The 24236-nt window shown below is 37.5% G+C and overlaps 1 non-coding gene across 1 annotated transcript; it reads right to left on the bottom strand.

Moving 5' to 3' along the window:
* Nucleotides 1-21377: 21377 nt before the first annotated feature.
* On the bottom strand, nt 21378-21484 carry LOC133298769 (small nucleolar RNA R71). The gene has a single exon (XR_009749860.1). It is a non-coding gene; the product is annotated as a small nucleolar RNA R71 (small nucleolar RNA).
* Between the last annotated feature and the right edge of the window lie 2752 nt (nt 21485-24236).

Here is a 24236-nt window from a genome sequence, read left to right on the forward strand (position 1 = left end):
GTGGTTGGTGGCGGTTTTGGACCGTTCAAAGGTTGACACTCATTCTTGGGTGGCCTAGGAGTTTATTGGTGGTAAGCTTTCTCTTCCAATTTATGATATTGATTTGGATTGAATTTGTGACCTAGAATGGGTTGTTTGAATTGATGTAGTTAGAGAGCTCAAATTAAAATTATGTATTAGATGAAAGTGACTTAGAATGATGTTTTAGAGTGATTGATGTCATAAAAATTATTGAGGAAATTGGAAGGTAACTTAGGAAATTTTGTGTTGAAATGTCATGACTTTGTGAAATTGGTATGTTTAGTGGTACATAGGATGTATCGATTCTATGGCCAGTAGACAGATGCCTTCGGGCGTTACGGACTTCCACTGGATAGGTCTCCATGAGGGAGTTCCAGTTCACCTGGGGTCGTGGTGTGTCATCGGGAGAGGAGCACACTAGGAAATCTTGGGTGTATATGGATGGAGGGTGTCTTGGTCGATGATCTGGGAACACTTCCTTGGATGAGAACATGTAGGCTATATGCCGAGGCCAATAGGCCGGGCGTTGCGTGGCTTTGGCATTGACCATTCCAGCTTCGTCGTATTTTTTTCCCTATGCTTCCCTACTTCACTAAAACCATTGCTTTATCCCGTTTTTAATGTTGTATTATGTTATTGATATGCACCGAAGTGAGCCATTGGGCGGAGTAATCTCCAGAACCTATGGGTTACTGAGATATATTCGCATATCTCACCCCGTTTTGGGGACTTTATTTCAGGTAGTGCCAGTGGCGTTGGAGCGGCGGAAGAGGCCTGTAGGATGAGCTTGGACATAGGCTTGTTTTTCATTTTGTGGCCCTTGGGTCTAGGCTAGACTTAGGTCATGAACAATGCATGTGGTTCAAGATTATTGTTGTTGTAACAGCCTGTTGTACACCGGTATTGTTAACATTAATTATGATATTAAGCGCAGTTACAATCACAACAGTTCATTTATAAAAATGCGAATAAACTTTTTTCGATTATTACGCGAGCATTTAAAACATAAAAAGGCGTAATAATTAAAAGTTGTGACCGTAACTGTAAACTCTTGCGGAAGACTTATTTAAACTATTTTTATAACTCACATTACTTATTATAAGTTACTAAGGAGTTCCCATAAACTCACTTAGCCAATTTCCAAACTTTACGTTTTTACCTATTCAGACATGTTTCACTCTTAATTTTTCTGCGACCACACCGCTCGCAACCAAACCTTCTTCTCGGATTAGATCTTTGTCTTACTTAGTTCCCTTTTCAACAAGCTATCATATGCTCAATTCGGAGCTCATTAGCTCCGGTTATCGCCGTTTGAAGTTGGATCAGCAAATAGCCAAACAACCCCAAAAACAGCTCCAAACCACTCACCTTACTCGATTTACTGCACTCAATCCATTCAACCATTTGCTCTAAAATTTTTATCCTACAAACTAGACATCTCAAAATTCATTTTGATATATCACACGCTTAATTTGACTGAGAAACGAAGCGGGAATTAATTTCCCAAATCCGGTCCAGAATCTGCCTCAGGTGCAGGGGCACATGAGCAGTCCGTGTTTCTCTATATTTTTCAGGCCGAAGATCAACCCAGAATTTCCTCAAATTTTGACACAAGGTAGATGACATCTCAACCTTCAAAATGGCGTATGGAACGTCCCTAGGGGACCTCTATGGAGGGAGATACGCTCTCCTGAAGTTCGCCTAAAATCTGCCAATTCTACAGAAAATTCGCCAGAGTTTCCTTTGTTTTTCCAATAATCCCAAATTTGTAAAAGATCATTTAAACCTCAAATGTACCTAATAAACACATGATAATACAGTAATAATCCAATGGGTGGCACACACAAGGACCAACAACGCCTTGGGGCACTTACAACCCAATCCAGTTTATAGTTATTAAACATAGAGTCCATATTAATCATTCTTAAGTAGTTGCAATCACTAACACCTTTTTCATGCATATTTCCATCATACATATTATCATAACCTAAAATAGGCCTAAGGCCCTTCCATCATAAATAGACATGCATCAATACTATTACAATATGGCTTTACAAATCACAACTTGAAACTAAAACTTCAAATTACATTCTTCTAAAATTACATCTTAAATTTAAAAGACAACATAACCAAATACATCACTACTAGACTTAGGAAAAATGGCATGAACAAGATGCTAATGAAGCTACTAATGAAGCTACTAATAAATACAAATGACATGTTCATGCCCTAAGTCTAGCCTAGGCCACACAGCCAACAAAATGCAAAATATGAAGCGCTCCAGCGCTCACTCTGCGGGCCTCTTGCCCGAGGCTCCTGCTCCACTGCTACCTCCTGAAATAAATGCCCCGAGACGGGGTGAGATATACGAATATATCTCAGTAACCAAGAGGTTCTGGAGAAAACTCCACCCAATGGTTCACTTCGATGCATATCAATAGAATACAACAACCACTTTGAAAACGGGATATAGCAAGGGGTTTAGAGAAATGGGGAGTATAAAGATACAAACTACGACGATACGGGATGGTAACCCCAATTCCACGTACGCCCTGGGCATATATAAGCCTATGGGTATCATCCAAGGTGTGTTCACAGAAACCACAACCATGATGCCCAAACCAACCAAAATGCCAAAGACATTCCTAGTGTGCTCCTACCCGGATCACACACCATGACACGCAGTCAACTGGAACTCCCTCCTGGAGACCTATCCAGCGGAAGTCCGAAAATGCCCGAAGGCTAATAAAACTGTCTACTGGCCAGAGACTCGGTACCGCAGTACCCATAGTAATAATGCATGCATGCTCATGTGTTCTATACTATTCATACACACTTCCTACCGTTGCCATCAACTGGCAAGGTGGAATAGAAAAGGGGAACAAGCCCCAGTACCAAGAGGTTACCTTAAGTAATTTTCTCACTAGCTCCGCAGCAGCTTATCCCACAACTTGGTACACAGTAGAATGCCTACACAGAGGACATTCCCAATCACTTATAATTCAAACAATACATGCTAATTTACAATTATACATGCATTGAACCAATTACATACCTCAATCCACTTGGTCCAGGACCAAGGGCAACTCCCAGATTCAAGTTTCGGGGTTCAAGTCAACGTACGACAACCTATACAATTACGTACATCCATCAGTACGCGTCAAATATTATCAGAACGCAAAATCACAAAAATCCTCCCCTTCCTCCTTGAAGGTTCGGCCCAACTAGTGTTAATTTGAGATTTATTTTTCTAAATTTTCTTTCTCATTTTGTTACGCCTCATTAGGTTGTCAAGAGGCCAATTCAAGTGCCGGTTCGTCATTTTCGCGTCGAATTACATCAGAACGCGAAAACCGCAAAATCCATCCTTCCTCTTTGAAGGTTCGGCCATCTATGTGTTATTTGGGGATTTATTTTTCTAAATTTTCTTTCTCATTTTAGTACCCATCCTTGGGTTGCCATAAGGTCATTTCAACTGTCGTTTCGCCGTTTTACGTCTTTTAAGCATCGTTTCGCTAAATATTTCGCTCTAGGTTCATTTATGCCAATTAAACCACTTATTATTTTTCCATTGATTCTAACACTTGCCAACCACCACACAACCCATCTAGTCATCATATAATCACGCAACACATCATTCAAATTATTTTTCAACATCAATTTACTCATTTCTCCTTAAAGGTTCAAATCTTGCCCTATGACATTCCAAGGGATTTCCATTCAATTTTAATCATTCCAACCCTCACACAACCTATTATATCATCATCTCATCATGCCAAAATTCATCAAACAAAGTCTCAACACCAAAATTCAAAAGTCCAAAGTCATGATCATCAAATTTTTCTAAGTTAAATTCATCAATTTTCACCAATAAATTTCATCGCATTTCTAGCTCTAATACATCATTCTAACACATTATCATCTAATACACATTTTCAAATTGAGCTCTCTAACACAACATATCATCAATCAAAGCTTTAGGTCACAAAATCAATTCATCACAATCAACCGTTTAAAATGCAAGAACACTCACCCAAACGGAAGGTATAAGACTCCTCCTAACTATACTCCACCATTGGAGCACTTGGAAGCTTCAAGAACACAATTTTTTTCCTCAAAACCGCGGCTGTAAATGGCCAAGATCTCCTCACACACGCGATTTCAAGGCTCAAGAGTGGTACCAATGTGTTTAGGAGGTGTTTTCCAACAAGTTTCAAGACAAAAATCGTTGGATTTGGTTGAGGTTTGAGTGAGTTATGATCCAAAGAAAAATTTGCATAAAGAGGAAAGGGGAAGGGGCTGCTGTCGCGGGGAGGAAGAGAGGGAGGAGAGAGAAAGTGTGAAAAAGGTGAGTTTGACTCACTTAAGTCACATGCGGGTCCCACACGCGTTTTAACTTTAATCAATCATCTAATTTCAACCACAAATTCATGACCTACGTATTTTTCTTGTTCATGTCATATTTTTGTTTCCCAAAAATACTGATAAAATTTTCACGCTTATCGGTACAATTGTACCGCAGTATTTTTACACCGGAAAATCACTATTCATCAATTTTTCTCAAAATGACTCAATTCCATCAAATTTCATCAAATCATATTTCCTAACTCAACAAACCATTTATAACTCATATTTGAAACCTAGAGCTCAAAATTCAACTAGCACGTTTTACGGTGCAATCGTAATGCGGTATTTTTACCCGCGAAAAACACTATTCACTGATTTTTCTGAAACTTGCCTGTCCACTCAATTTTTCGTTCTGAATCCATTTCCAGGGTTATTTTTATCATCGGAGAGCTTCTACTCAATTTTTATCTACCTAGGGTTGCGTGTTGGCTAATTACCATTTTGTCCTTTCTTTGTATTTTGGCCTAATCTTTAGGATTTTCACTAATCCATCACTTGATATTTTAATTACTTGATTTAAAATTGTGAGGTGTTATAGTTGTCATCTTTGTTCATGATGTATTTTGTCTAAGTTTAGCCATTATTTTATCATGATTTATTTTGATGGTCCATTATGTATATTTGGAGGATTATTGTAATATTTGTAAAGAAGCTTGTAATTTGTAATTTGGAGACATTGAGTAATATAGGGAAATAGGCCCATTCTAGGATGTGAATTATGTTTAGGTTTCAAAGATGCATGCAAACAGATATTGTGATTGAAATTAGTTTAATTTTGAGAAAGTAAGCATGAATTATGTATATTGATCAAATTGAATATAAACTGTGAAGGGTTGTAAGAGCACCAAGGCATTGCAGGTCCTTGAGTGCCACCCTTATTTATTAGGTACAAATTAAGGTTAGATAACACACCTTCAAAGGTGGGATATGTTGGAAAAACAAAGGAAACTCTGCCGAAATTTCTAGAAATTGGCAAAATTTTGGTGAGTTTTAGGAGAGCATATCTCCCTCCAAAGAGGTCCAATAGGGACGTTCCATACGCCATCATGAAGCTTGAGATGTCAACTACCTTGTATCTAAATTTGAGAACCAATAGAGCACCACAAAGTCTTGTAGAAGCCAGAGAGCACGGACTGCTCTAAACGCCCCTGCACATGGGGTTGTTTCTGTCAGTTTTTGGGAAATTTATTCCTACTTTGTTTCTTGGTCAAATTAGGTGCATGATATGTCAAATTGAAGCCTGAGGTGTCTAGTTTACTGTATAAAAATTTGAGAGCAATTGGTTGAGTGGATTTTCCAGAATCATTGAGAGTGTGTAGGCTATTTAGAGCCCTGTTTGAGGTTGGCTTGCATACTTGCTTGTCCAACTTCAAACGGCGATAACTGAAGCAAACAAGAACTTTATGACTCGTGTGATAGATTTTTAGAAATATAATTAAGTGTAGAATAACATACTAAAAGATGAGAAGCGCACAGCTTGCGGATTTTCCGCAGTATTTAAAATACCGAACCATGTTCGGATAGATAGAAAACGTAAAAGTGAAATTTAGGCTAAGTTGGTTTATGGGAACCCCTTAGTGACGAGAGGAGTGTTATATAATATCTAGGCATCTTAAATTATTATTCCGCAAAGAGTTATCAGTTACGGTCACATATTTTATTTATCACGCTTTATTGTTGTTTTAAATGCTCGCGTAATAAAAAGGAAAAAGTTTACTCGTATTTTTATAAATGAATTGTTGTGATTGTAACTGCGCCTAATATCATAATTAATGTTAACAATACCGGTACGTAACGGGCTGTTACATGTGATATCTTGTTGGAAAGGAATTGAGTCTAGAATATCATACTAAAAGATGAGAGGTTTGTAGCATGCCGATTTCACGCAGTGTCTAAAAGACTGAACCATGTTTGGTTGTAGAAAAATCGTAAGAGTGATAGTTAGACATTTATTTTATTTATTCCGCGTTTATATTTCAGTTATGATCATAGTTTTTGTCATTATGTTTTATTATTGTTTTAAACTCTTATGTAATGAAAAGGAAAAAGTTTACTCGCTTTTTTAAATGAACTATTGTGATTGTAACTGCGCCTAATATCATAATTAATGTTAACAATACCAGTGTACAATGAGCTGTTACAGTTATTAATATTGGTAAAATTAGGAATATGTTAAGATTTTATTTTATTTTAAAATTTTTATCCCATAATGACTTGGGGTAAAATTTAGGTGTGTTGCACTTGAATGTTTAATAGAAATTAAATTAGAAACCTCCTTACAATATTACATTGCCATTTCTTAAGAAACAACTTAGGAAGTAAGGTAGTACAAACCCTAATTAGTAGATGTTTGGAGAAATTCCACCACTATCTCATTCATACGCATGCATGCTACACATGTGTCTTAGTTTATTGCCAACACAAGGAGAGCATTGTAACACCCCGTTACCAGACCGGTGTATTAACATTGATTATGATATTAAGCGCAGTTACAATTACAACAGTTTATTTAAAAATACAGAAAAAATTTTTATTTTTATTATATATGTGATTTAAACAACTGGATTAAGCAATAAATCAAAATGTGACCGCAACTAAAATCTAAATGCCTGCTTCGGTTTTCTCAAAACTGAGCATGATATACTCATTATTGAATTCCCATCTTTTATTATGTTAAACTAGACTCTTCCAACTTTTCAACAAAGTATCACACGCCTCATTTGGAGTTTTCTAGCTCTGGTTATAGTCGTTTGAAGTTACACAAGCAAAACTGCCAACTGAACTCAAACAGGGCATCTAGCATCCCTCACTATTTCTGCGATTCCTAATGTTTTACTCGACCAAATGGTCTCAAATTTTTATACAAAATATTAGACACCTAGATCTTCAATTTGATATATTATAAACCTAATTTTAGTGAGAAATGAGGGAGATATCATTTTTGGAAGTTGCAACCCGAAGCAACCCCATCATAGCCCTACACTGGGCAGTTTTTACTCTTTTCGACCTACAAGACTCTACACAACTCTAAATGCAAATTTTGGGAAAATATAGCTGACATCCTAAGCTTTAAAATTAGGTATGGAACGCCTCATTTGGACATCTGTGGAGGGAGATATGGTCTCCTAAAATTGGTCCAAAAACTAATCATTTTCTTAGAAATTTTGACGGCATCTCCTTTGTTTTATTAACTAAGCCCACTTACTCAAAGTGTGTTCTAATCCTCCAAATTGTACCTAGTAGACCAAGAGTGGCACACAAGGTTTCATATACCTTGGTGCTCTTACAACCCACAATAACATTTACCCAATTCATTAATTAATCCACAAGTGTGATCCATCACTTAATCATTATACGTTTTGATACTCATTTTCACATGTTCCATTTACATGCATTCTCATAGTTGAAAAATATCATAACTTAAAATAGGATATTCCCCTTCCATTACATACATTCATAGTTAATTACACAAGATCCATAATACATCAATTACATTTAAATCCACCAATGAATAAACTATTACACCATAATGCTCAAAATAGTAATAATTACATAACCACTAGACTTAGCCAAAATAGTACATGAACAAACACTAGGCATGGTATACATCACTCATCTAATACAACATGTTTATGCACTAAGTCTAGCATACCAAATGAAACCCCAAAATACAAAAATATAAACTATCATGGTGCACTCCAAAATGCTCTACTCCCCATCATCTAGTAGGCCTCTTGCCCAACACTCCTGCACAGCTAGATGAACCTGAAACATAACCCCATAACACAGGGTGAGATATACGAATATATCTCAGTAACCCAAAGATTCTAGAGGATCACTTTGTCCAATGGCTCACTCAGATGTACAATGACAATAATATAGTTATAAATAGAACGTGAAAAACAACACGGCCGAATGGCCTACGACATACATCAATCTCAATCGGGTCCTCGTCCAAGAATATATTCCCGGGATATAATTCAAGGCACCCACAACTATAACTCCCCAGACATTCCTAAAGTGCTCCTCAATGGATAACGACTCTATATCCCCAGACCAACTGAAACTATAACACCTCGCAATTTTAAATTAAGTATTTAAAATATTAAATGAGTAATTAAGTGAAGGATTAGTGAAAATCCTAAAGATTATGCCAAAATACAAAGAAAGGATAAAACGGTAATTAGCCAACACGAAACCCTAGGAAGATAAAAATTTAGTAGAAGGTCCCAGATGATAAAAATAACTTGGAATCGGATTCAGAACGAAAAATTGAGTGGTTAGGCAAGTTTCAGAAAAATCAGTGAATAATGTTTTTATCGGGTCAAAATACTGCGGTACGATTGCACCGTAAAACGTGTCAGTTGAGTTTTGAGCTCTAGGTTTCAAATATGATTTATAAATGGTTTTTAGTATTAGGAAATATGATTTCTGATAATATTTGAGGGAATTAAGTCAGTTTGGGGAAGCGTGCCAACGGCGCGCGCAACGGCTTAAAACAGTGTTTTCTCCGAACGACCGGAAAACTCCGGATTCATCTGATCAAGTATAATTAAAAGAGAATGGTTAATGTTAAAAATTAGAATTTCTAAATAGGTTGTGAATTTTTGGACGTTTAGTGAAAGTTGGGATGAAATTTAAATCGCGTGACGTGGCGTGGGACCCACCCACTTAAACCTCACTTAAGCCACTTCACCCCTCACTATTCATCATCACCTCCCTTTTCTTTCTTCTTGCAAAAACCGAGCAGCAGCCCCCTCCCCCCATTATTGTGCAAAAATTCCATTTCATCACAACTTAGCCACTTCTCCACCGAATCCATTGATTTTTGTCTTGAATCTTGATGGAAAACACCTCCTAAACCCATTGGTGGCACTCTTTGGCCTTGAAACCGTCTCCTTGAGGAGATCTTGGCCAAAATCTGATCCGAAAATTTGAAGAAAAGTGGTGTTCATGGAGTCATATGGTCTTCCAATGCTTGGATAAGTCTTGGAGGAACATCAAGCCTTGGTTGTGAGTATATTTCCACCCCATTTACATGGTTTGATTGTAGTTTATATTTCAGAAACCTAAACCTTGAAATTTTGATGTGTGATGTTAGAGAGCTGAATTGGGAAAAGTTTGTACATGAAAGTGTCTTAGAATAATGTGTATTAGCTATAAATGCCATGCAAATTTTAGGTGAAAAATATGGATTTTTAACTTTTAGAATATTTTTGAGGTGTCATGACTTGGATTTTGGAAAATGTGTTAAGATGTTATTGGTGAGTTGTTGGATGATTATATGTTGATATAATGGTGTTGTATGAGGTGTGGAATGATTAAAATTGAGTGAGAATTCTTTGGAAATTCCAAGTGGGCAATTCGGCCATATAGAGAGCTTTAGGGAGTTGAGGTTGTTTGTGTTGATTGGATGATATTTCAAGTGTTGAATGATATTAAAATGGGTTGTGTGGTGGTTGGAAAGTGGTAGAATCAATGAAAAATAATAAATTGTATTTAGGGTCATAATGGAACCTAGAGTGAATTATTAAGCAAAAAGATGCTTAAAAGACGTAAAACGGAAAAACGGAACTTGAATTAGCCTTGTTACAACCTAAGAGTGTATAATAAAATGAGAAAGAAAATTTAGAAAAATAAATTTAGAAAAATGCCTAAGAAGGCCGAACCTACCTAGTGTAGGAGTGAAAATTTGACGTTTTCGCGTTTTGATGGATTTGCCGTGTACTGACGATTCGTACATGGATATTGTAGGTTGTCATACGTCGACTTGAACCCCGAACCGTGAGTCGGTGGATTGCCCTTGCTCCTGGACCAAGTGGATTGAGGTAAGTGGTTGGATTAATGCATGTACAATTGTAAATTGACATGTGTTGTATGAGTTTTTGAGTAATTGGGAATGTCCTCTGTGTAGGCAATCTGTTGAATAACGAGTTTGGAAAATAAGCTGCTGTAGAGCTAAGTGAAGGAACATTTTGAGGTAATCTCTTGGTACTGGGGCTTGTTCTCCTTGTTTGTTCCACCATGCCAGTTGATGGTAGTGGTAGGAAATGTATATGAGTAGTGTAGAACAACATGAGTATGCATGTAGTATTTATGAGGGTACTTATGTACCGAGTCTCTGGTCAGTAGACAGTGTAGCCTTTGGGCAGTGCGGACTTCCACTGGATAGGTCTCCGAGAGGGAGTTCTAGTTGACCTAGGGTCGTGATGTGTCATCCGGGTAGGAGCACACTAGGAAGTCTCGGGTGTATATGGATGCAAGGGGTACCTTGGTTGTGGTTCTTGGAACACGCCTTGGATGAGACCCGTAGGCTTATATGCCGAGGACGTTGCGTGGTATTGGTAGCTACCATTCCAGCTTCGTCGTATTTTATATCCCGATATTCCCCAGTTTCTCTAAATCCCTTGCTATATCCCGTTTTGAAAGTGGTTGTTTTATATTATTTATATGTATCGAAGTGAAACATTGGGCGGAGTTTTCTCCAGAACCTCTGGGTTACTGAGATATATCCGTATATCTTACCCCGTCTTGGGGCACTCTTCAGGAGGTAGCAGTGGCAGTGGAGCGGCGGGCAAGAAGCCCGTAGGATGACTAGTGGGAGCACCTTTACCATTTTGCATTTTGTTGGCCATGTAGCCTAGGCTAGACTTAGGGCATAAACATCTCATATGTATGTAGGATGAGTTTCATTAGCATATTTGTTCATGTCGTTTTGCCTAAGTCTAGTAGTCATGTCGTTTAAGCTTATATTTCGAATTGTAGTGAAAGTTGTAATATTTGTAAGTTGTAATTTAAAGTTGAAGTTGTAAGTTGTAACATGTAAGTTAAATGTTGTTATTGTACCTTGGATGCATGATGTATTATGATGGAAGGGCCTTACGCTTATTTTAGGTTATGATTATTTGTATGTTGAGAATTTGCATGAAAATGGATCTTGGTGATTGAAACAAGTTAAGGATTATAAAATGAGCTATATTGTGTAATAAATATAAACTGAGTTGGGTTGTAAGTGTCCCAAGGCATTGTTAGTCCTTGTGTGTGCCACCCATTGGATTATTAGGTATACTTGAGGTACTACAAAGCTTATGCAAATTTGGGGATTTTAGGAAAAACAAAGGAAACTCTGGCGATATTTCTGTAGAATTGGCAGATTTTAGACAAATTTCGGGAGAGCATATCTCCCTCCATAGAGGTCCGATAGGGGCGTGTCATATGCCATTTTAAAGCTTGAGATGTCCCCTACATTGTGTCAAAATATGAGAATATTCTGGGTTTCATGAAGTCCTGTAAAAGCCATTGAACACTGACTGTCCAGAACCCTCTTATGCAGGGGCTGTTTCTGGCAGTTTTTGGGAAATTAATTCCCGCTTCGTTTCCTATTAAAATTAATCATATGATATGTCAAAATGAGTTTTAAGGTGTCTAGTTTGTAGCATAAAAAATTGAGAGAAATTGGATGAGTGAATTCTCTGCAGTAATTCGTGGAGTGAGTGTCGTTTTGAGCTGTTTTGGGGTTGGTTGGCAGTTTTTCTTGTCCAACTTCAAACGGCGATAACCGGAGCAAACGAGCTCCGATTAAAGCGTGTGATAGCTTTTTAGAAAGAGAATTAAATAAGAAAAAAATATAACTAGAGAGGAAGGTCTGATTTGGTCAGGTGTGTTCGCAGAAAAATAATTAGTGAACCATGTTCGGATAGGTAAAAACGTAAGATTGACAAATTGGCTAAGTGAGTTTATGGGAACCCCTTAGTGACTTATAATAAGTAAAGTAAGATGTAAAAATAGTTTAAATAAGTATTCCGTAAGAGTTTACAGTTATGGTCACAACTTTTAATTATTACGCTTTTATCGTTTTAAATGCTCGCGTAATAATCGGAAAAAGTTTATTCGCATTTTTATAAATGAATTGTTGTGATTGTAACTGCGCTTAATATCATAATCAATGTTAACAATACCGATGTACAACGGGCTATTACAGAAACTCCCTACGGAGGTCTCTCCAGTGGAAGTCCCCTACGAAAAATACGGCAAATAATCTACTAGCCAGAGATACAGGTATAAAGTCATATATACCAATCAACATACACATGCATGATCATGCTATAACACATACTATTGCATCCAACAACTTCCAACCACTACCCCACTGGACATGGTAGAGCACACACGAGGATGAACCCCAGTACCAAGGGATTTCTTGTACAAGAAATGCCTACAGCAAACGGTCATTTCAACAATCATAATGTGCAAAATGATAACCCAATTGGTTATCCGACCAATCACACAACCAAGTAAGTAATTACTTACCAAAATCCTTTTGGTTAAGGACCAAAGACAATCCACAAGCGCTCCAAGCTTCAATCTTCTATGATTGTGTCTGGGGAAGCAACTTACAATGATCACACATACATGATCATCAATCAACTTGTCCAACAAGTCACAATTTAACACAACATAATACCCCCATACATGTTCATAATTCGACCATTATGGCCATAAAAATGAAGTATTGGACCTTTGTTAGTGTTAAAAGTGAAGCCTTGAATGATATCATCGCATGAAATGCATTTCTGCATTTATGTCGCGAAATATTCGGATATGTATCCGGATATTGATTTTAGGATATCTAGATATGTTCTCGATGAATATTCGGATATCCTGCAGTTTTCGTGTTTTCTTCTGTTTTGCTCATACAGAACCCTATGTAATGATATATGACCCTTAAATGAACAATGTAAACCTCTATAAAAATAATTTAAGTCAGAACCTAAGCATTTGAGAGCTTGAGGCTTTGGAAGAAGCCTGCAGTACTTGAAACGAAAAAGAAATAGAGCCTCGTTAGGCATGGAAAACTAGATTATATCTTTTGACTGGATTTGCACGTAAAATCTTGGCTGTGACACTGTTTGGACTGTTGTCTTATGATTGGTTGGACTTGGAGGTTGTGTTGGAGTGTACTACTTGACAGGTAAGCTTCATGTTCTCGAGGTTAATCCCTTGTTTGTTCAATCAAACTCCATGGGAGGTTGATTTATGTGCAGGGTATGTTTTTGAAAAATGATTTATCCACTGATATATTTGATATCTTTGGAAATAATTTGTGGCATAATGTGTTGATATATATACGGATGTGATAGTATGTCCTACATGCAGGCGACATCCTTGGGTGTAGGGTATGAGGGGAATCCTCATATATTTTTAGTATGTTGCAAATGTGCGTAGTGCATACTTTTCTCTGGCCAGTAGATAGTGACATTGCACATATTACATGCTATATATCCAACATTATGTATTTTATTATTCTGTTGAACTTATTATACCTGTAAGTGAACTTGGGGCGGAGTGATTATTCGAGAACCCCAGTTTACTGAGATTTGTCAAAATCTCACCCCATCTGGGGTACATTTTTCTGGTACAGATATCCACAAGACAGATGCTTCTAGAGGCAAGAGGCTGGAGTAGACATTTTATCATGATATGCATGGATTATATATATATATATATATATATATATATGACCATAGTACTTGGACATGATTATTATGCTTCAGATTATGTATATTTTATTGGATGGTGATGGAGATACAAGCGAGGTGGACTTAGAGGACGCGTGTGATGATATGAATAGAAGATTTGTACGCAGAATTAATACACATGAAGTTAAGGAGGCTTTAAAGAGGATGAAGACTAATAAAGCCTTAGGGCCTGATGGTGTCCCTATTGAAGTGTGGAGAGGCCTGGGGGATGTGGCAATAAAATGGTTGACCAATCTTTTTAATAAGATTCTCTTGACGAATAAGATGCCTGATGTATGGAGGAAAAGTATGATTGTGCCTATCTACAAAAACAAGGGAGATATACAGAATTGTTCAAACTATAGAGGCATTAAGCTAATGAGCCATACTATGAAGTTGTGGGAGAGGGTTATTGAACATCGCTTGAGGAGAGATACCAAGGTTTCTATAAATCAATTTGGATTTATGCCAGGAAGATGTACCATAGAAGCAATTGTCTTGATGCGACAACTAATGGAAAGATACCGAGAAAAGAAAAAGGACTTGCATATGGTGTTCATAGACCTTGAGAAAGCATACGATAGGGTTCCAAGGAAAGTTTATGGTGGGTCCTGGAGAAGAAAAAGGTTCCATTAAAGTATGTAAAGGCAATCAAGGATATGTATGATGGGGCTACTACATGTGTAAAAGCTTTTAACGGATCATCAAGTTATTTTTCTATCACGGTAGGTGTACACCAAGGGTCGGCTCTAAGTCCTTACCTCTTTGCCTTAGTTATGGATGAACTAACAAAAGATATTCAAGAGGAAGTGCCATGGTGTATGCTTTTTGCAGACGATATTGTGCTTATTGATGAGAGCAAGGAGGGTGTTAATAGAAAACTTGAATTGTGGAGAAGCACATTGGAATCCAGAGGATTCACATTAAGTCGAAGCAAGACTGAGTATCTGAAGTGTGAGTTTTCTCTGGTACGAGATGGGGACCAAGAACCTGTGCATCTAAATGGTAAGAGGTACCCAAAAAAGATGCTTTTAAATACTTGGGCTCCATTTTACAAAACGGTGGAGAGATTGATGAGGATGTAAATCACAGAATCAGAGCAGGGTGGATGAAGTGGCGCAGTGCATCCGCATTTTTGTGTGACCGCAAAATCCCCCTGAAGTTAAAAGGAAAATTCTATAAAACGGCAGTAAGACCGGCAATGCTATATGGAGCAGAATGCTGGCCAGCATATAGGCAACATGAGCATAAGATGGGAGTAGCAGAGATGAGGATGTTAAGGTGGATGTGTGGTTACACAAGGATGGATAAGATAAGAAATGAAGATATTCGACGAAAGGTCGGAGTAGTACCGGTAGCCGAGAAGATGAGAGAACATAGATTAAGGTGGTTTGGGCACGTGATGAGAAGACCCATGGATGCTCCTGTAAGAACAGAAGTTTGTTACCAAGAGCTCAACACAAAAAGAGGCAGAGGTAGGCCGAAGCTTACTTGGGGGAAAGTAGTAAAACAAGATTTAATGGAGTGAGATATAGATTGGCGGACAGTATGTCTTAGAACGGAATGGAGAAAAGCTATAAGTATGGTGGAGGGTTAGACCCGCTGTTATTCCTATGTTCCAGATGGTCCCTTTTTAGTCCTTTTCCCCTTCATTTCCCCCACTTCTTCTTGTCCCTTTCTTTTTTACTTTTATTTATTTATATATACATATATTGTTATTTTATTTTATCTTATTTTATATTTTTATTTTATTTGTTTATTTTTATTTATTTATTTTTGGCTTTTTTACTTTTTTACTTTTTTTTATTTTATTTTTATTTTTATTTTTATTTTTATTTTTATTTTTTTTTATTTATTTTTTTAACTTTTTTTCAACCGTTTTGTATCTTTCATGTGAGTTCATCTACCACCGACCCCAATTAATTTGGGATAAAGGTGTTGTTGATGTTGATGTTGATGTATTGGATGTGAGCATAGGGGTTGTCTGTGCCACTATTTACTAATCTTGTTATATTTTGGAGGATATGTATTTGTATACACCATGGTATATGGATGTTGTCATGTTTACTTGATGTAAGTGCATGACTAGTATTTGATTATGTTTATGAGACAGGACATATATGCATTTTCATATATGTGATTATGTCGTTATTGCAATATCAAGCTAATAAAGAAAAAAAGAAAAAAGAAAAGTCATATAATGAAGTAAGGACTTTTAGTAATATAATTAATTAGCTTCCACATTTAATTAAGTTGCGCTTAATACCATTGTATGTTTAATACACCGGGTGCACATGGGGTGTTACTTTTTATCGTATCAGAGCAAACTTTCTAAGGAAAATCCTTATGTATTGCAATGTTTGTCTTGTCTTGTGAGTTACTTTTAGGACTTACCATGATAATGCATGTGTGATTACTTAGTGTGAGCTTGATCAACTCATCCTTTGTGTAATATGTGCAATGTTATGGCACCACCTAGGAGAACTCGGGAGACGAACGAGGGTCAACCAAATCCTGTCGTAGCTACATTAGTTGAAATGCAAGCTACTAGGAAAGCTGACCTGGATGCTAACATGTTGGCTAATCAGGCTACGATGGACGCCATGCGAGAGGCGAATCAGAGGGCCACCGAGGATGTGCTAGAGGCAAATCAATTGGCGAACATGACCTTGATGCGGTTTATGTTGGAGGAGATGAGACCTTAGCAATGTCAACTAGTGACCTCCACCACCACCGCGTCCATCCCCTCGTCAGTTTGAGAATGGACGTGGAGGAACACATGTTCCTGAGGGAGTTGGACAGAGTAACGTGGAGAGTATGAGCCATCATTTCAATATAATCCAACATTATTACTAGCCGATTGAGGACCAAGAGACTGGAGTGCGCAGGCTGAATGCTTTTCGCAAGCATAAGCCACCTTCGTTTGATGGATCCTATGATCCGATTACTGCAGCCAGAAGGTTCCAGGCACTAGATAAGATCTTCAGAGTGGTGGAGTGCATTGATCCACAAAAGTTGTTGTTTGCTACCTACATGCTTGAAGGATATGCACATGAGTGGTGGATAAACACATCTCAAGCCTATGAGATGCAAGGCCACTTTATGACTTAAGCCATTATTTGAGGAGATATTTTTGAGGAAGTATTTCTCATATGATGCTAGGGAGCATAAATAGGAAAAGTTTGAGCGCCTGGTGCAAGGCTATATGACTATTGATGAGTACTTGGCTAAATTCAATGAGTTGGCCAAATTTACTAACTATAGGATTGCGATGCCTACACTTGAATTCTTGGCTTCTATATTCCGTGGAGGCCTAAATAAGGAGATAGCAGACAAGATAGCTGGAGCGGCATTTAGAGACTTTGGCACTCTAGTTCAGCAATGTCGTGACATTGAGGATGTTTGTGTGACCAACAAGGCGAAGAAGGCCAGAGAATATGATGCAAAGGGTAGAGGAAAGCAATTACAGGTCATGCAACCGATCAACAAGTTCAAGAGGACTTTTACTCAGCAAGGAAACTTTGTAAAGCCTCCTCCTATTCCTAAATGTGCAGGTTGTGGATGAGATCATCTGGGACGCTCGTCTGTTTCAGGTGCCACAAGAGTGGTCATATTTTTAGTGAGTGTCCTCAGAGTGAGGTCAAGGATGCATCAGCATGGGATGTTCTACTTCAGATGGTACCGACACCACCAGTTAGTGGTCGGGTTTATACTTTGGATCGCTAGCAATCAGATAGGGCTCCGAACCTTGTTTAGGTATTATATATATTGATGGCTATGACATTGATGTGTTGTTTGACTCTGGGGCTACACATTCTTTTATTGCGGGTCCGATTGATGTGGGGCTAAATTTGCTTATGTCTGAGCTTTCTCCACCTTTGAGGGTTACTACTGCCACAGGGAAGAAATGCGACGCTTTATCTATATATAGGGATGTGGCATTTCAGTAGGATGGCCGAGATTACTTGACGGATCTTATTTGTCTATCCATGGTCAAATTAGAGATCATTTTGGGTATGATTTGGTTGTCCATTAGTTGCGTGATGATTGATTGTTGTGCCAAGAGAGTGGTGATGTCTTCTTGCAGGTCTACTGCCAGTTCTTCTCCATTTATATCGCTGCTACAAGCTAGGAAGGCCTTGAGGGTAGGGCATGTGGATATGACATGTTAGGAGGTTTGGTAAGCGGGATGCAGGAGGATATTACAGACATTCCTATGGGCTCAACATGTCCTACGCCCTTCTTCTTACTGGAACCGTGAGGACCTCTAGGACTTTGAAGCTTGAAATCTCAACTTATTCATTTCTTAACGGAATCACAAACGGTTGGAAGCTATAATGCTTAAAATTCTTAGGAGAAGAAAACCTATAATCTAGAATTCCTTGAAAAGCCTTATGTGGAGAGAAAAATGAGCTTGAAAGTGGCGACCTAACATGCTTGGGATGGCTTGGAGGCTTGCATTTCAGAGAAAATGAAAGAAAACAAGAGAAAGGTTTAGAGAGAAAAGAGGAAAGATAAACTGAATATACTTTGTCATTGTATTGAATGAATAGTCACTGTACAAGATGGCTTTTTATAAAGAGTTAAAAAGAAAGGACACGTAAGCTGAGTTGTTGAAATAGAATTCAGTTTGCTAAATTGAATAGTAAAAGCCTATTTACAAAAGTAATCCTACTGAATAGTAAAAGCCTATTTACAAAAGTAGCCCTACTACAACAAATATGTTACTTTTATATTTATACTACTCTAATAGTACCTCTCAAACTCTGGGTGGATGAAGCAGAAGCTGAGAATCTACCACCATGAGTTTTTCCCTTAAAGAAGCAAAGCGAGAAGCATATAGGCTCTTGGTGAGAGTGTCAGCGATGTGATCCATGGTAGAGACATAATTGACACAGATTTCATTAGTGATATGAACCTCACCAAGAATAGTGAGAGCCAAGACCAGTTTAGTTACGATCGTTTCTATAATCAGGAATTTAAACAAAAAATAAAGAACCTTGACCCGTTATCTATGGAAGATAAGAACCAAAGGTATTGATAAACCCTTAGTTTACCATGTTTTTAGGCTTAATTCTGATTGATAAATGTTGTGAATTGCATGGAAATTAGGGTTTTATGCTATGAAAGTTACAGTAATTGAATATCTTGCTAACATGTTGTCGTAATGTTGAATTACAAGGTTTTTAACACTTATTATGGCAATTTGGAACCAAAGGAAGACATCAAGTGAAGATGAAGTCACAAGAAGGCAAGAATTCAAGGATTCACCTCTGGAAGAGCACGTTTTGGCGTGCTAATTCACGCTAAAACGTCAACAAAGCATCCCAAAACCCTTCGAACAACACGTTTTGGCGTGCTACTGGACGCCAAATCGTGCTAAGACAGAAAGCAACAAGTAATTCAACAACAAAAATCCACCCAAGAGCTGCTGAAGGTTCAAAGGAAAATTTGATCAAGATACGCAACAGATTACATGAAGTATTAAAGAAGATTTGTTCAGATAGGATATGGAACTAAAAAGGAAACAAATCAAGATGATTCCTGAGAAGATTGAAGCAAGATACAACGAAGATTTAAAACTCTAATTCATCAACCAAATCTCCAAGATTTTACATGAAAAAGGAAACAAAGATAAAATCAAATACAAATCTTGTATGGATTCATTGGAAGATTAGATGATGGATACAACTCCTGTGATTATAAATAAGGAGCTTGGGGTCAAGACCAATTCACAATTCCAAAGCATTACACCAAGACTGAAGGAGGAATCCTGCTGCGGAGCGCTGGAACACTGAGGAACCAAGTCAACATCACACCAATGGAGGCTTGGGGTTCTCTTTTCTTTATTATTTCTTTTCAATTCAGTATGCTAGAGTAGTCTTTTATGTAGTTAAGGGTAGATGGAACCCAATTGAATCTTTATGTTTATGAATTAAATTGTCTCCGAATCTTGTTCTTTTTATAATTGAATAAATTATCTGTTTTTAATGCTTTCTATGAGTTTGTTCCTGATAGAATGATTTTGGGGAATTGTATGACAATAGGGATGTTGGTGCATGAACCTTGACTTGATAATTTATCATATTCCTTGTGATCTAGGAATAGGAATAGGAATAAACATAGGGTAATTATGCAATCTTGTAATTCTTGATCTTAATGCATGTTTTCTTGGGGGAATAATCGGGGAACTAGAGTTCTTTCAAGATTACATAGATTTATGGTAACAAGGAATTGAGCCGTAATAAACTTAGAAAGAATTGATTTGCAATATATTAAGAAACAGATTCTTAGTCATTTAATTCATAACATGTTGAGGATATTGGGGGAAGTCGAAACCTTAACTACGCTTGTTTTAAATCTTAATCAAACATCATCTCATTCATTCTTTTAATTCTGAATTTTCATATTGCATGCCTTTACTTGTTTTTAATTTTAAGTCTTGAACAACAATTCTCTTCATCTAAATTCTCTCAAACCAAACCTTTGATTGTCCAACTAAAACACAATTAGCGAACTAGTGCTTGAAATTCTGATCCTCATGGGAACGATCTCGTACTCCGGTACACTTTATTACTTTCACGATCAGTGCACTTGCCGTGTCGCTATCATGTTTTTGGCGCCGTTGCCGGGGATCGAATTCTTCAACATTAGAAGTAACTAATTAACTTTTAGATTGGACGCTTTATTTTTCTGCACTTTAGCATTCTTCAAAAAAAAATTTCTGCACAAAAAAAAAAAAAAAATCTGCTTATTTTTTTTTTGCCTATTTAATTTCTGCATTCTTTGTTTTTTATTTTTTTATTTTAATTTTTTAATTTATTTTTTTATTTATTTTAATTATTTTTAATTACTTTTTTTAATTTTTTTAATTTTTAATTTTAATTTTAATTTTTACTTTTTATTTTATTATTTTATTTATTTTTTCATTTTTTTTCTACACATCTTTTCAATCTTAGTTTATGCGAGGTACTCTTAACCCGAGAATCTTGCAGTTGATCTTAAGATAGAAAAGACAGAAAGGAACCTAAGGAGGAACCAATGGCAGAAAACAATCAAATTGTTCGAAGGACGTTGGGAGATTACATGACCCCAGCTCGAGTTCCACAGACGGCAAGCATTGTTAGACCAAACATAGAGGCTAACAACTTTGAACTGAAGCCGGCACTGCTGCAACTGATTCAAAAAGAACAGTTCGCTGGAGGAAGTACAGAGAACCCCTATAGTCATCTTGAGGATTTCCTACTTTACTGTGATACATTAAAAGTAAATGGAGTTCCTCGTGATGCTATCTTGCTCAGGCTATTTCCATGCTCACTGAAGGATGAAGCAAGAGATTGGCTGCAGCCTCTACCTGAAGGAAGCATAACCAATTGGGATGACTTAGCAAGAAAATTCTTGGCTAGATTTTTCTCAACTTCAAAAATGGCAAGACTCAAGGTGGAGATCACAGCTTTTGAACAAAAAGAAAGCGAATCTTTGTACGAGGCCTGGGAACGATTTAAAGGATTACTCAGGAAGTGTCCTTAACATGGAATTGAAGCATGGGAGAAAGCAAGAATCTTTTTCCAAGGGATGACATCCAGCACAAGAACATTGGTGAATGCTGCTGCAGGAGGCTCCCTGAAAACAAAAAATCCTGAGGAAGCACTTGAACTGTTGGAATCATTAGCATCTCAAGAATTTGACAATGCTCCAGCCCCAGTTGCACCAAGAAGATCAGGAATCATGAAGCTTGAAGGCTATGATGCACTCTTAGCCCAGAATGAACAAATGCTACAAATGCACAAGAAACAACAAGAACAATTAGATGCTCTTAATAAGAAATTTAATATTTCTCAAGTTTCTTCTGTTTCTAATGCTAACATTAAATGTGATATTTGTCAGGAGGCTCATGCAACTGTGGATTGTGAATACATAAGAGCAGCGGAAAAGCCACTAGCAGAGGTCAATGGACTCTGGTATGATCAGAAGAATCAGAATCAACATCCAGGGGTGAGTTACAAGTCAAACTACCAGCTGAATCCTCCTGTGCCATTGCAACAACAACAACAACCTCCACAATCAGAATGGGAAAAAACATTTGCACAGCTGTCCAAGACCACCTCAGACTACATTCAGAATTCAAATTCCTTCAGAGAGGAGACAAGAGCCTCATTCCGGAATCAAGAAGCTTCGATCCGGAACTTGGAGACTCAAATTGGTCAGCTGTCAAGACAGTTCACTGAAAGGACTCAGGGTGCTTTGCCAAGCAACACAATTTTCAATCGAAGGGAGCAATGCAATGCTATCACCACTAGGAGTGGGACAATAATTCAGCCTATAGAGGAACAACCCAAAAAAAAGAAGAAGGATGGAGAAGCATCAGATGAAGAAGAGAAGGAAGAAAAGGCAAAGGATACAACTGAAGTTGACAAAAGCAATCCTGAAAAAGCCGAAAAGAAACTATTCAAGTGGGAGAAGAAGAAAGCTTTAGAAAGACAAAACAAGCCATTAGATCTCTCTCCATATGCTCGAATCCCTTATCCTCAGAGATTAAATAAAGAGATTCAGAAGCAGCAATATTCAAAGTTTCTAGACATATTCAGGAAATTGCAGATCAACATTCCTTTTGCCGAAGCTTTAGAGAACATGCCCAACTACGCAAGGTTCAAGAAGGATCTATTATCAAGGAAACGTAAGTTGCGGGAATGTGAGACAGTAAATCTGACGGAGGAATGTAATGCTATCAGCGAAAAGAAGTTACCTACCAAAGTCAAGGATCCAGGGAGCTTCAGCATTCCATGCACTATAGGCAAAATGGAAGTAGACAATGTTTTATGTGATCTTGGAGCTATTATCAATGTCATGCCACTCTCCATGATGAAGAAGCTGGGGATAGTGCAACTGGCTGACCGCTCTTCAAAGCAAGCTTCTGGTATCATTGAAGACATATTGGTTAAGGTAGACAAATTCATCATTCTTGTCGATTTTGTCATCCTTGACATTGAAGAAGATGCCACAATTCCTATGATTTTTGGAAGACCCTTCTTGGAAACTTCAGGAGCACTGATTGATGTGCTAAAAGGCGAGCTGATATTACGGGTAGACGGAGAGCAAGCAACTTTCAAGTTCTTTGACAAAGAAGTCCCTTCATCTGTAGCTCAACCGGAAGATCAAGTCTACTACATTGGAGAAAAGAAAGGTGAAGAAGAACACAATGAGGAGTCTTCTCGAGAAAGTAAGCCAAAAGTTAAGATGGAGAAACCTAGTAGCGAAGGAAAGCATGTAAAAGTCAAGTTCAAAGTTCCTGAGACTACTTTACCTCATCCATATGCAGACGAGCACTACGGTAGGACACAATTTCTAAATAATGGAGCTTGGTCATCACCAAGCTTATGCTTTGAACCACCGTGATCATAAGTCAGGTACGTCAGGCTTGTGACGTAAAACAAGCGCTAATGGGTAGGCAAACCCACACTTTACTGTTTTATTTTCATTGTTTTATTTATTTTTACTTTGAATTAAATAAAGAGAAAAATATAAAAATATAGGAGAAGGTGTTGAGACTAATGCCTACAATTGAGTGAATTTTACAGGTGAAGAAAAGGAAACAAACAACAAGAGAGCAATTAGTTGTTCTTATTTCTTGACGCGAATTCTTTTTAGATTTAAATCTGTTGCTGAGGACAACAACATTTAAATCTGGGAATGGGGAACGCGCGGTTCATCTGAGCACAATTGAGTAAGCCGGAGGAACTTCATGAGTACACACAGAATATCCGGCTAAAATAGGGAATTATCTCAAAACCTTTCTTCTTTGCTTTAGCTTATTTTTATTTTATTGAGAATTTTTAATTTTTTTTAGTTTGTTTTGAAAACCCCAAGCCACTGTTTTGTGAAAAGTTGAAAGTATTACTCAGTGTTTTTAAATGGAAAAATGACGGGATTTTTTAATCAATAATTGATCCAGAGCATGATGACGAACATACTTAAATTTTCATAATGAACATCAATGCAATGATTTTCATGATTCATTGAATATTCTCTTAAGTGATGAATATGGAAATTACTGTGCATTCATAGTCGTGAGGTTTTGAGCCTATACAAAAATAAAAATAAAAAATTATTGAGTGTGCATCCCACTGTATGAAAGACTCTAGAACTTGCTTTATTTCTTGCTTGAATTGGTATGTGATATATTTTATAGATATGATTGAGGCATGTTTTTTCTTAAAATTAGATGGCCAAATAGCCAACCCTTGCTGATATTCCTTAGTTTAAACCCTTTGAGCCTAGGTCTGTTTATTC

The sequence above is a fragment of the Gastrolobium bilobum genome, unplaced genomic scaffold (genome assembly GCF_033153095.1).
Source record: "Gastrolobium bilobum isolate Gb01-03AN ecotype WA unplaced genomic scaffold, APGP_CSIRO_Gbil_v1 utg26981, whole genome shotgun sequence".
NCBI classification, from domain to species: Eukaryota; Viridiplantae; Streptophyta; class Magnoliopsida; order Fabales; family Fabaceae; genus Gastrolobium; species Gastrolobium bilobum.